Raw genomic sequence first — 12,672 nt, forward strand, 5'->3', positions numbered from 1 at the left:
GGAAGAGGCAACAAATCAATAGGTGCACGAGGTAGGAAACCATACACAATTTCAAAAGGGCAAATCTTAGTAGTAGAATCTTTCTAAGGTCCGAACAAGAGCATATAATTCTTTATCATAAGTAGAATAGTTCAGACTAGGCCCACTCAAATTTTCAGAAAAGTATGAAACAAGTTTGCCATCTTGTAATAACACACCTCCTAATCCAATTCCACTAGCATCACATTCAAGCTCAAAAGTCTTAATTAAATCAGGAAGTTGGAGTAAAGGAGCATGTGTCAACTTATCTTTCAATACCGTGAAGGCTTCTTCATGTGCGGTACCTCAAACAAAAGGCACATCCTTCTTTGTAAACTCGTTGAGAGGTGCAGCAATGGTGCTGAAATTTCTCACAAAATGCCTATAGAAACCAGCGAGGCCAAGGAAACTCCTCACTTGTGTGACCGTTTTGGGATGCGGCCAACTCTCAACAGCTTCAATCTTGGCTTTATCAACTTCAATTCCCTGTGGAGTAACAACATAGCCAAGAAAATATACTCGGCCGGTGCAAAAGGTGCACTTTCCAAGGTTGCCAAACAAACATGCATCACGTAGAGCAATAAAAACAACACGTAAATGTTCCAAATGTTCCTCCAAAGATTTGCTATAAATCAATATGTCATCAAAGTAAACTACCACAAATCGTCCAATGAAAGCACGTAAAACTTCGCTCATTAATCTCATGAAAGTACTAGGTGCATTAGTTAACACAAAAGGAATGACTAACCACTCATATAATCCAAACTTAGTTTTAAATGCTATTTTCCATTCATCTCCCAATTTCATACGATTTTGATGGTATCCACTACGCAAATCAACTTTGGAGAATATTGTAGAGCCACTCAATTCATCAAGCATATCATCTAGCCTAGGAATAGGATGACGATAACGAATAGTAATATTATTAATGCCTCTACAATCAACGCACATACGCGACATACCATCCTTTTTCGGCTCTAAAATGATAGGAACAGCACAAGGACTAAGGGATTCGCGTATATAACCTTTGTCGAGTAGTTCTTGTACTTGACGCATAATCTCCTTCGTCTCCTCTGGATTGGTACGGTATGGTGCATGGTTGGGTAATGATGCACCGGGAATTAAGTCAATTTGATGCTCAATCCCTCGAATAGGTGGTAATCCCGGTGGCTCGTCTTGTGGAAAGACGTCAGCGAACTCCTGCAAAATGTTAGTGACAGCAGGAGGCAAAGAGGAAGGCACATCCTTGAATAAAAATAATGCCTCTTTGCACACAAAAGCATAGCAAACAGATTTGCTGAAATCTAGCTCATCAATATCAGATTTTGTAGCAAGTAAACAGGCGCTTTTCAATTTAATTTCAGAAGCAACACTAGATGGTTTATTAGTAGGTTTCATTTGTTGCTCAAATTCCTTTGCCACAATCTGATTTTCACTCTTATTTTTCTCCTGTTTTGCTTTATTAGCTCTATTAATATCATCTTTCAAAATGGATTCAGGAGTCATAGGAAGCAAAGTAATATTTTTATCCTTATGAACAAGAGTATACTGATTGTTTCTTTGGTGTACAGAATTTTTATCAAATTGTCATGGTCTACCAAGTAATAAGGAACATGCTTGCATAGGTACAACATCACAATCAACATAATCAGCATATGTAGAGATACTAAAATGCACACGAACAGTACATGTTACCTTAACCTTGCCGCTGTTGTTGAACCATTGGATGTAGTTAGGATGTGGATGTGGTCTTGTGGTGAGAGATAGATTCTCCACCATCTCCATGCTAGCCAAGTTATAGCAGCTCCCTCCATCTATGATGACGCGAACAGAACGTTCCTTCAGAACTCCCTTTGTATGGAACAAATTATGCGTCTGATTTTGCTCAGCTTGTGTAGCCTGCACACTCAAAACAGGTTGAGCTACTAAACATTCATACATTTCAGCATCTTCAGGAGCCATGTATTGCGTCTCATGATCAGAATCGTCTCCATCGTGTTCGTCACGTGTAATAAGAGCCAAATCTCCTCATCATAGTCACTAGCGGATTCATACCCACCATCCTCAGTAACAATCATCACACGCTTAGATGGGCATTCTCTTGCATAATGACCTCCACCCTTGCAACGTCGACAAATAATATCATGTGTTTGCCCTGTTGATGCCATGGAAGAAGAAGAGCTCTGCGCAGGTCCGATAGGTGTGCTCTTGGCAGATAGTGGTGGTTGTGCCTGCTTTCTTATATCACGGCTGGAGGTGGCACCTGATGGAGGTGTTGGTGGAGTGGAAGTAGAGGATGCACGTGGTGTCCATGATGAAGATCGACCAGCAAAAATCTTAGTTCGCGCCAATGCCTGTCGATCCTGCACTTCACGTTCAGCTTTACAAGCAAGATGGAATAAACGAGTGATATTAGTGTACTCCTTATACTCTAGAATGGTCTGAATCTCTCTATTTAATCCACCCATAAAAAGTGCAAGCATAGCTTCATTCTCCTCAACAATACCACATCTAATCATGCCAGTTTGTAATTCCTGATAATATTCTTCTACAGAATTTTTTCCTTGTCTTAAACGCTGCAATTTTTGAAGTAATTGGCATTGATAATATGGTGGAACCCAACGAGTACACATAGCAATTTTCAAAGCAGCCCAAGTAGCTGGAATAGGATATAATCTACAATGTTCAGACCACCAAACACATGCAAAGCTAGTGAAAGCACAAACAGTAGCAGTAACATGTCTCTCCTCAGGATATTGTAAACATCTAAATCATTGTTCAGTTTCTAACTCCCAAGTAAGATATATATCAGGAACATATCTACCCTCAAATGGTGGAATATTCAATTTTTTTAGGAAGATGGTCATGTACCTCAGGTGGTGGTGCAGCCCTACCATTGCGATGATATGCATGAGGACGACCTGGTGGTGGTGGTGCTGGTGGTTGAACGTAGTTCTGATTTTGACTAACCTCATCCTCGTAATGGTCCTCCACCTCTGCAGTAGCAGCAGGAGCGACAAAAGCACCAACAGTAGGTACAGCAGCACCAGAAGTTTGACCAGGCTCAATGGGAACGTGTTGTGCTTGTCCCACTTGATTTGGAAGACGATGTTGTTGTAGTTGTAGAGGTGCGACAGGTGCAGCGGGCGAGGGAAGACGTGCGAGCAATTCATTAAACTTGTTATCGAGCTTTGTTTCGAACGCCTTCTCAATGCCATCTATCTTCTCCATGGCCTCTTCAAATCTGTTTAGCACATCTTCCACCTGTCCACTCATCATTTGCTGAAACTTATCATGTAACTCTTTGTTCGTCATGTTCTCCCAGTCAATCGCGTCGGGTTGTGATCCTGCCATGGTTAGCCGCAATAGAAACACACAAGAATATGATCCTACAGACTACTAGAAAATGGCGGTGGTGGAGTGTCACAAATCCGTCAAGCAAATCTCAAATTCTTACCAGTTCTTACCCAGCAGCAGGCGGTGATCGGTAACCGTCGTAGTCAAAACTCTCAAAGCTTGGATACAACGATTACTAGGGAGAGTCAAACGCACGACGTAGATGTATGTGGAGCTAGGAAGGCTTATAATATGGTAGCAAAAAGGGTCAGCAATAATCAATTCAGAGATGCAAAGTTGAATAAACGCTCAACGGCGGTACTGTGTTGGTCCTAGGCTAGACCGTGCTAGAGGCGCGAGCCTAGAACACTGACAAAATCACGGCGCTGCACGTAAACATGGGAGGAGCACGCTCTGAATTTTTTTTTCACTTTTTCTCTGCACTTTTTTTTCTCTTTTTTTTGCTCCGCAACAATTTTTTTTTCAAAAAGTGTACAAATGGTCTAAAAACTGCCTAGCCAGATTTTTCCAAACTTAGTTTTATTTTTGAGTTTGGAACTATTTTTCTTCTGCCGGTAGCAAGGAATCTCAGGAGTCCTATTCTGTCACGACTCGAAGTATCGAGTGATCCAGAAAACGAAAACAATGCAACAATTACTGGACTCGGACTAGGACTGGTGGCGGAGATGAATCTTGTGGAAACTCGGACTCGCGGCGGCGATGAATCTGGTGGAAATCGGACTGAAGGCGGATATATGTTGCAGGTGGACTCGGATTGGCGTGATGGCGGCGGATATGTGGTGGCGTATATGGACTCGGATTGTAGGTGAATATGTGGTGGTGAATATGGCAGCGACGATGAAGTTGGTGTGGTTGTGGTATATGGCAGCAGCGATGATGATGATGCGGTGGTGATATATGGCAGCGGCGACATGACAACCTGTGAACAGAACTCGAAACTCTAAAGGACTAGACGCTAAGACCAGCAACTTGACACGATGATGCAACCACAAATTCAACAAAGCAAATACAGAAAACATTATGCAAAGGCTCAGATTGGTTCGAATAGGATGAACTAACCCTAATTTTGTTTGGCTTTTTCGTGGACTATAGGTACGAAGAACAGACTCGATCTAAAATACGAAAAATTGTAAAATCACACCGAGCAACCTGGAAATCTGATACCACTTGATAGAGGCTAAGGTGTCCCGATGTTTTGATGAGATGGTGGCTATCGTTTCTGTGGGAGTCAACCTTGACGATCCGACTACGAACGTGCGAGACGTCGTGCCTTAGAAATCACTAAACCAACTTCCGAGGGGTTATTGACCACGCCGGAGCACGATCAACCTGACCACGAGGGTCTGTTTCCTGCGAGCAAACGAAGAACAAGCAAGAAACTGAGATTGCAATCTGGATATTGCGAATATAAGATGAAAGCTTTATTGATCAAGGTGGGGTTCTGTGACGTCTTGGTCTGGTCGTAGGACACAAACGAAGTATGCAAAGTTGCAGCTATGGCGAACTTTTAATCTAAACAAAACCCAAAGTCTAAACGATGCCCTAAGGGTTGTATATATGGAGGAGAGAGGGGGAATTTCGTGGCCGTTGGTGGAGGGGTCCGAAACCAACCCTAACTCTTGTTTCCCCACACATATGGACTCTAAAAACAGCCTATACTTAAGTACTTCGAAAATACATGGGCCTGGCCCAATAATAAGGTGACGCAGCACCTAGAATAGCCTCTGGACGAAATTTATGAAGTGGCATCTTGTATATTTCGTCCCATGCTTCATGCACTGATTATGGTGGCTTCAGAGTCCTGGAATCATCACTTATAACTCCATTCTTGTTCCCCTTGCGCATGCCATCATCTCCATGCTTGAACTTGCTCCAAGGTTCATTTTTCTTGTCCAAGCTAGGCCCTTCATTTGCAAGCCAAACAAATGTATCCAATTTAGGCATCATCATATTCTCATGAACATTAGAATCATTACCAAGAAACTAAAGTACCTGATAATTCAATTGGAGTGCGCGAGCTCTAGTAATTGGTCTAGTATGTATAGCGACAGGGGCTGTGGGTGTAACAATGGTATTGATGTCCTCATCAGCATGTTGATTTGCCCAGTTGTGATGCTATGCTCCATAGGATATTATGTGGAAATTCAATTGGTCACATCATGTTTGACAATCCTTTAAACTTGTCACCTACTATGAGTGAGATCTCCCATATTGCATCATTTCAATCTCAACATAGTAGCTATGCATGCCCCAGTAAAATAAAACCCATTTGCACTTATGGCATAGATGTCGAGATGATGGTCATTAGCTTTTGTTTTTTGTGTGATGATATTGCCATGCTTTCTTTACATATGCTTTTTTTGGATGTTGTCAATATTCTCCATGTGATGTCTCCACTAATGATCATGAGGAGACCCCCATAGTTTCCTCATACATATTAGCAGATTTTGATCCATTCCGTCCTTTGCATGATTCCCATAATTTCTTGCACCATTTGCATTCGATGAATAACAATGTTCTACATATATCCCATGATGCATTACACAATTTGAGTCTCCATTATGCTATACATAACAACAAACCTATCATGATGGATGACATGTTTCTATATCACGCATCTCATTTATTTGAGCACTGGATATTTTGTGCTAACCAACACAAACACGTGCGCATCATGATGGATGATGTGTACATATACCATGCACACACATTTTTTCCATTGTCTTTGTTTTGTGTAGGTACTCACATATACTCGTCAACCTCTCAATCCCAAGAGTTGACGAAATGAGCTCTTGAGAGCAAAGATGACTTGGGATCCCGTGGATTGTCCTTCCCACCATTCCCTTCGCGCCATGACTTCGCGCATTCCTTTTACATGGCTCTCACTCGGCATTGGGCTATATATCACTTGTTATGTTATGCCCATTTTCTCGTTTTCACTTTGCATGCTATGCCTCTTTCTATGATTTTGCCATGCAATTGTGACCCTTGCTTCCACTTACCCATGATTCATTATTATACTCCTATGTGTATTTGCATGCTTGGTGAAGATCCTTCACTACTGGAATTAGCTTATTTGCCGTCTGCCAATTCTTTGCCGTCCACTGGCGGACGGCAAAGAAGGTCTTTTCCGTCAGCTTAAGTAAAACAAATGGCAAAGACCTGGCAGATGGCAAAGAAGGTCTTTGCCATCAGCCTGTTCTTTGTCGTCCGCTGGCTAGCGGCAAAGAGAGAGCTGGCCCCACTAAACGAGTTAATTGAGGAAAACTTAACGGTCCCCCTCTTTGCCATCTGCTAGCAGACGACAAAGAGGAAACAAAGCGGACGGCAAAGGGTTGGCGGACGGCCAAGATTCTTCCTATCTAACGGCCGAGACCCACCCCGCCCTTCTCTCTGTTTCTCTCCCTCTTTCCTCCCCGCCCCTGCCGCCGCCCCCGCCACCCACTGCCGTTTTCCCTGTCGACCCACCACCGCGCTGCCCCGACGCCTCGTTGCCCCACCACCCCGCCACCCCGGTGCCCCGCCGCCCCACCACGTCGCTGTCACGACCGGTTTTCCAATAAAAATATTTATTGAGAAACCAATCTTTTGATTCCAGTATGAGAAAAATTCTCCTTACTGGTAGACAAATTCTTGATACACTAAGCCAGTAGCATGAAATATATTACAGGGTTGAGCCACGGTTGCTCAACCAAATTATTACAAGCACGCCAATAATTATACATAATGGTGGACATGACACAGTGGTGTGGAGGCATACTACTGACTCGAGGATAGGGTGGTGGTGGAAAAACACAGCGGGGAGTGAGATACATGACTCTAAAACTGGCATCTCATCAAGCGTCGAGGTGAGGCTCGATGAATTTATTTGGTAGCGGAAGCGGATATAATACAGTGACCAAATCCAGGGTCGCACGAGACTGACTGGGATTCCTCTAGGCGTCGGACTCGCTATCGAACTATTCATCCATGAGATCGCCTTCGTCAGCATCTGGCCAAATCAACAAGCCAGTGAGTACTTTGAAAGTACTCGCAAGACAGTTCGGACGTAAGATATAACAAATGCATGCATGAATGCGTCATGATTTATTCACCAATGTACATTCAAAAATTAGCATAACGAAGTAAGTAAAAGGGAAACGGCGGTAGTCCGCCTGAAATCCCAACAAAACATAAATGAAAACCGATCGGGTATCTGAAGCGACGCCTCGAAGGGTGGACAAATAAATATAAGAAAAGGATGCCACAGTCGGGCGTCTTAGCGACACCACATAAAGGGCTTTAAAAGAAATGCCACAGTCGGACGTCTAAGCGACATCGCAGAAAGGGCTTTAAAAGAAATGCCACAGTCGGACGTCTGAGCGACATCGCAGAAAGGGCTTTAAAAGAAATGCCACAGTCGGACGTCTGGGCGACATCACAAAAAGGGCTTTAAAAGAAATGCCACAGTCGGACATCTAAGCGACATCACAGAAAGGGCTTTAAAAGAAATGCCACAGTCGGACGTCTAAACGACATCATAGAAAGGGCTTTAAAAGAAATGCCACAGTCGGACGTCTAAGCGACATCACAGAAAGGGCTTTAAAAGAAATGCCACAGTCGGACGTCTAAGCGACATCACAGAAAGGGCTTTTATTCACAAGTAAATAATACTCATAATCAACGTTCAATTCATGAAAATAAACGGGTTAGTCCATCCACAGGAATAATCATTTAGCTGGAATTAGCACTCATACGATTCACCGGAGTCTCTGTCATCAAAATTGGCACTTGTCAGGATAAGATGATGTGGAACTTGGACATGGAATAGATGATTCGAAGGAATATATGACTCTGCAGAGGTTGTACAAAAATTTCCCACAGCCAACGGATTTCCGTAGTCACGAAGGACTAGTTCCGTTTACGGTATTTCGGAAGAAAACACAGCTAACCAGTACACACCCATCCTACCTCTCGATGCTAGGAATCACCCTAGACATCGTCCAAGAAAAACATTTGAGACGGGGAGATCACAATCTCGAATAGCATGGGATCAAATTTATATACGCGCGCTCTAAGGGGTGCCCCCCTCTCGGTCCCAACCGGAAACACCCATGCCCCCTGACCGGATAACTGGCTTTAATCCAGGGCCATGGAACCATCATCCCGGCCTCTCCTTATTGGTGTGTACCAGGAAAGCGGTTTGCAACTTACTAATCCATATTCCTTGCGGAAAACATGTGGTAGTACAGGGAAGGATATGGGAGTAACTGGACCGATACGGTTTGTCACCGAAGTCATATATCCTGGCATAAGACTGGCATGCTACAACACTGCCATCTTACCCATCCTCATGCCAACACATGGCCATGCATACTCACATCCATCCACTTATGGATCATCGAACTCACTTACCTCAACATTTCATAGAAATAACGTTCATCGGTATGCTCATCAACATGCCATGAAACTAACTAAATGCAAGACATGCCAAGACACTCATCATATCAAAAGTTCAAACATTCTTGCCTGGTTTGGAGCAGTCGGAGCCTAGCTCGGTGAAGTTCGCGGCTCCGTCACCTCCTTCGGTATCTACGGTATAAGGAAATATATGCGCTATCGTAAATACCAAGAGGTGCACAGAAAGTTATACCAAATATTTTTCAAATAAATATGATAAAAAACTAGACAAAATTCTGAAGAGGACAGAAAAAGAATCACTCAAAAATTCCTTTCTGTTAAAAAGTTATAAGGGTTTTAATCCAGGGACTCATCTGTAATGAAACAGAAAGTTTCCAGGGGCTAGTTTATAAAAACAGAAAACGCTTCGGCAGAAACTACGCCAGCCCAGTGGGAAAGCGCATTTGGCAAAAGGCGTTTTTAGAAAACGCTTTGAATAGAAAAGAAATCTGACGGGGCGGCCCCACCCGTCGGGTTTAAACTTTCAAACGGGGTGGCAGACTTCGCTGGTGCCCGAGAGCCGCGGTGGTCACCGGCGGCGATCCACGGCGAGGCAGGGGGATCGGAGGGTACCTTCATGATCAGTGCACCCTTCCGCGTCTATGGGTGGTGGTGGTGGTCGCCGGTGAGCACCACGTCGATGGTGGCCTTAACTCCGGCGGACGGTGGTTCGGGCGTTGATGGAACTCGCCGAGGAGGCTGCAAAGATTAAATTGAGGAGGGGGTTAGCTCACTGGGTGCTAGAGAAGGCTACGGACGAGGTTTGGGCGCCGGAGGTGGTCTCACCGGAGTGAATCGAGCTGGAGGCCGAGGCGGAGCGAGGCGGCCGGAGTCGAGGAAGAAGGGCCCCTCGAGGCCCTTCTAGTTGCTGGTCGGGGTCTAGTGAGGTGCTGGAGGTGTGCGGGGGCGAGAGGGAGCTTGGGGCGTTATATATAGCCGGCCCGAGGTGGTTTCCGTGAAAGGGATAAGTCCGGCGAGCGATTACGGCGGCGCTACGGTTGGGCAGTGGGATTAGGAGCTTAGGCATCGCCTAGGTGGAGTAGTGGTGCCATTCCAGGGTCCAGCTCAGCACGGGAGGGGGTTTTACGGCCTGTCCCAACGGAACGGCCGTGCGGCACGTCGGCGGCAGGGAGCGCGCCCTGCGCGTGCCAGGCCACGGCGGCGGTGCTGCACGCGTGCGCTGGCAAGCGAGACGGCCACGCGGAGCTACCAGATGGCTTGGGCGGCGCTGAACGGCGTTCTGCCGTGGTGTGCCTTCTGTCGGCCGCCACGGGAAGTCCCGACGCCGCAGAAGACGGCGGCGGGGGCGGGCCAGCGAGCCACCGACGCCAGGAACCGGCCAAGCACGCGTGTGAAGCTCCGGACAAGAGGGAGGGGCTGCGAGCATCCAGCCAAGGGCACTGTGAGCGCGTGACCGAAGCCTGACGAAGAAACGACGCTGCACTCTGAACTTTTCTGAATTTTTCTGAAAATGCAAGGAACAGTGCAGCTCAGGTGTTCGACAGAATGTTTCTGGTATCTAGGGATTTTTCCTAGAGCTGAAATTTGGTGGAGTGGCTTCTCATTGCTCCAGTAGGCTGCATGATTTTTGGTGGAATTTTTGAAGGAGTGTAGATATGAATTTCACCAAATTTGGCAAATCTGGTCCAAACTTGCAGTGAGTGAAATTTGAAATTTTTGAAAAGAAGAAGAGTGGATCAAGATGGTTCTAGGTTGTGGGTACTAAAGACAATCCAGGGAAGTTGGTTTGGGATAAAGACTCAAAGGCAAAATGGTACTTGCTTTGAAAATCACTTAGGCTCAAAATGAATGGCAGAAAAGTTTTGGGAGATAAAAATAATTGAAATAAAATCCAAAACTTGTTTGGACTTGTTGAGATAGAGAAGTTAGATTGTCCAAAGATGGAGGGAGGGGTTTTGAGAAGTTTTACTATAGGAGACATGGTAAAACCATGGGTGGATTCAAAAAGAAAGAAGTCCCAAAACTCCTAGGGTTTCTTTATTTTCTTTTTGAAAATAAATAAGTTTGAGAGGGTAACAACCAGAAGGAAAAGCTCCCAAAAACTTCAACACCAAATTTGAAAGGGAAAAGAAAATCCTTTCCAAAGGAAAGAATGTTTTTAAGAGGAAGGATTTCTGGAAAAGAAATTTTTAAAAGCTCTCTTTTAAAAATCCAACAAGGTTTTTTTTTTGATAAAAACCAAATTAAAATTTTGGAGTGTCACAGCACCTACCCCCTTAGGAAAAATCTCGTCCCCGAGATTTCAGCTGATCCTTAAATAAGTGGGGATGCTCTGTCCGAAGAAAATCCTCTCTTTCCCAAGTTGCTTCGCTGTCGGCGTGATTGCTCCACTGGACTTTGAAAAACTTGATGGTCTTTTGTCGGGTCTTCCTTTCAGACTACTCTAATATTCTTACGAGACGTTCCCGATAAGTGAGGTCTGGCTGCACGTCAATGTTTTCATGGGATACTTGTTTCTCTGGGTTGCTTACGCACTTCCTCAATTGCGAGACGTGGAACACGTCGTGGACATCGGATAATTCCTCGGGTAAGTCTAGCTGGTAGGCTACCGTGCCTCTTCGTGCCTTTATACAGAAAGGTCCGATGAATCTTGGTGCTAGCTTCCCTTTAATCTTGAATCGTTGCAGTCCTCTCATAGGAGACACTCTCAGGTATACGAACTCACCGGGTTCGAAGCTGACCCCACGATGTTTCTGATCATAATAACTCTTCTGTCGACTTTGAGCGGTCTTAAGTCGGTCTCTGATTAGCTTGACCTTTTCCTCGGCTTCTCTGAGCATGTCTGGTCCGAAGATGCGGCTGTCTCCGGTTTCTGACCAATTTAACGGGGTACGACATCTTCGTCCGTATAAAGCCTCAAATGGTGCCATTTCCAGGCTGGCCTGGTAGCTATTGTTGTACGCGAACTCGGCATATGGTAGGCTTTCTTCCCAACTGGTTCCATATGTGAGGACACATGCTCTCAGCATGTCTTCTAAAACCTGGTTTACGCGTTCTGTTTGTCCATCAGTCTGTGGGTGGTATGCGGTACTGAAGGCTAGTTGGGTTCCCAGCGCCTGTTGTAAATGCTCCCAAAATCTCGAGACGAACTGAGTGCCTCTGTCGGACATTATAGTCTTCGGGACACCGTGCAGACAAACTATGCGGGTAAGGTAAATACTGGCAAGCCTCTGAGTGGTGTGGGTCGTCTTTATTGGAATAAAGTGTGCCACTTTGGTTAACCTGTCAGTGATGACCCATATGGCATCATTCCCGTGTCGTGACCGAGGTAGTCCGACAATGAAATCCATCCCTATTGCATCCAATTTCCACTCAGGTATTTTGTTCGGTTGCAGTAGTCCGGCTGGTCTCTGATGCTCAGCTTTTATGTGTTGACATGAGTCGCAACATGCAATGAAAGTGGCTATGTCCCTCTTCATACCGTGCCACCAAAATCTTTCCTGAATATCTTTATACATTTTGGTTCCTCCAGGGTGGATCGAGTAAGGGGCGGTGTGGGCTTCGGCTAAAATTTGTTGTTTAAGGTCTTCTATGTTTGGTACGCAAAGTCTTTCTCCGTACCATAATATCCCTTCACCGTCTATGACGAATTCCGAGGCCTTGCCCATACTCACCTTTCTTTTGATGCCTTCGATGCTGGGGTGACCGGGCTGAGCTCCTTTAATTTCCTCCACAAGGTCGGGTTGTATTACCAAGTTTGATATGGTGCCTTCTGCTACCATCATCAAGTTGAGCTTGGCAAATTCTTGTTGGAATTCGGGCCTCAAGCTGTGCAGATTGTTTTCGTCGGAGTTGGGATTCCGACTAAGAGCATCGGCCACTACATTTGCCTTCCCT

This window comes from Triticum urartu, chromosome 6A (genome assembly GCF_056163025.1).
Source record: "Triticum urartu cultivar PI428250 chromosome 6A, HENAU_Tu73, whole genome shotgun sequence".
In the NCBI taxonomy this organism is placed as follows: Eukaryota; Viridiplantae; Streptophyta; class Magnoliopsida; order Poales; family Poaceae; genus Triticum; species Triticum urartu.